Source organism: Colossoma macropomum, unplaced genomic scaffold, assembly GCF_904425465.1.
Source record: "Colossoma macropomum unplaced genomic scaffold, Colossoma_macropomum, whole genome shotgun sequence".
Classification (NCBI taxonomy): domain Eukaryota; kingdom Metazoa; phylum Chordata; class Actinopteri; order Characiformes; family Serrasalmidae; genus Colossoma; species Colossoma macropomum.
Window position 1 is genome coordinate 17,480,400 of NW_023494808.1, and position 1,450 is coordinate 17,481,849.

A 1,450-nucleotide genomic window follows, 5' to 3' on the forward strand; every position below is an offset into this window, starting at 1 on the left:
ACAGAACGGCATAAAACATGTTAACACCACCGTTATATTTTGGAAAACATCTTAATTTCAGTTATAGGACTAAATTAAGATGTTTTTTTAGGATATCTATGACATCTGTGAGCGCGAACCACTTCACTCAGCCAATGAGCTGAGCTCTAGCGTCCTACTGCACTTATCATGTTTGCTGTAGAAAAAAAAGGAAACATACAGGTAAGTTTTCTCTTTTTTAGTGAACCACATCCCTCTATTTTCTATAATTAAAAGAAAGGTTCTGGACAAGTGGTTAGAAACTATTTTAACGTTTCGTTTAGCTCCATTCACCCCTAATCATTGAGGACTCGCTCTTAGGTGCTCTCTGGCATTTTGCATGCATGTTTTGATATAAGAGAAGAAACAGGAAATGGCCAGGCTCCTCATAAAATGGCTCTGGTAGTACCGCTGAGGCAGTGATGTATTAGAACAGCAGCAGCGTCTCCCCCATTTTGCACCCTACTATCACAATATATTGTGAACTAGGACATGGTTTCTCAACCACTGGACTGTGAACCACAACTGGGCTGAGAAGCACCCTCTGGTGGTCCTTGAGCCAACACTGAAGCGGAGGAGGTGGTCTGTAGTGAGCCGTCAATGGCACTTTGTTATAAAAATAAATAATTGACTGAATAACAATTAGCAACAATGGCACACAAAGCAGCTTCAACTATTTTTTTGCTCTATGTCTCTAGAAACAAAATACACTCAATCGTCCACTTCAGCAGTGGTCCACTCGTGAGTGTGCAAAAAATGCACTGCAGAAACATTTCACTTAATTTGGCACCATTCTGCCTGATTTCTGATATAAAACAAACTAAAAACCCCTAAAACTGGCTTAGTGAGGCCCATGGCCTAAATTCATACTTAGATAGAAGTATCTTCCAAAAAACAGCTTGAGGTACACAGGTAATACTTAAAGTAACTTAGGCTAGTGCTTCCCACCCCTGGTCCTGGAGGCACACTGCTCTCAGGTTTTAGTGCTTTTCTTGCTTTAACACACCACTTTAACTCAGTGAGGAGATTTTAATGATCTGATTTGTTGGATCAAGTGAGTTGGGAGCAGGAAAAACACTAAAATGTGCAAGACAGTGTGCCTCTAGGACCAGTGTTGGAAAACACTGAATCAAAAATGCCTACTCCCTATGTAGTGCACGATACACAGTCATGAAAACCAGCTTCTACAGTCAAAGAGCGCATTATTTGTCAAATAGAGAGCCATTTATATTTGGCCTTTAGCTGCATGACTTCCTATGCAACACTGAGAGCACTATTTAGGTGAAGAACACATCATTTCTTGACCTATGCAGTGCATTATATAGAGAGTAGGGAGCCATTTGAGATTCAGCCACTGACTTAGGCTATGACACTGCCCTGGACCCTTTTACTACTATATCTACTATCTGTCCAAAAAGTTTTCAAAATGTAT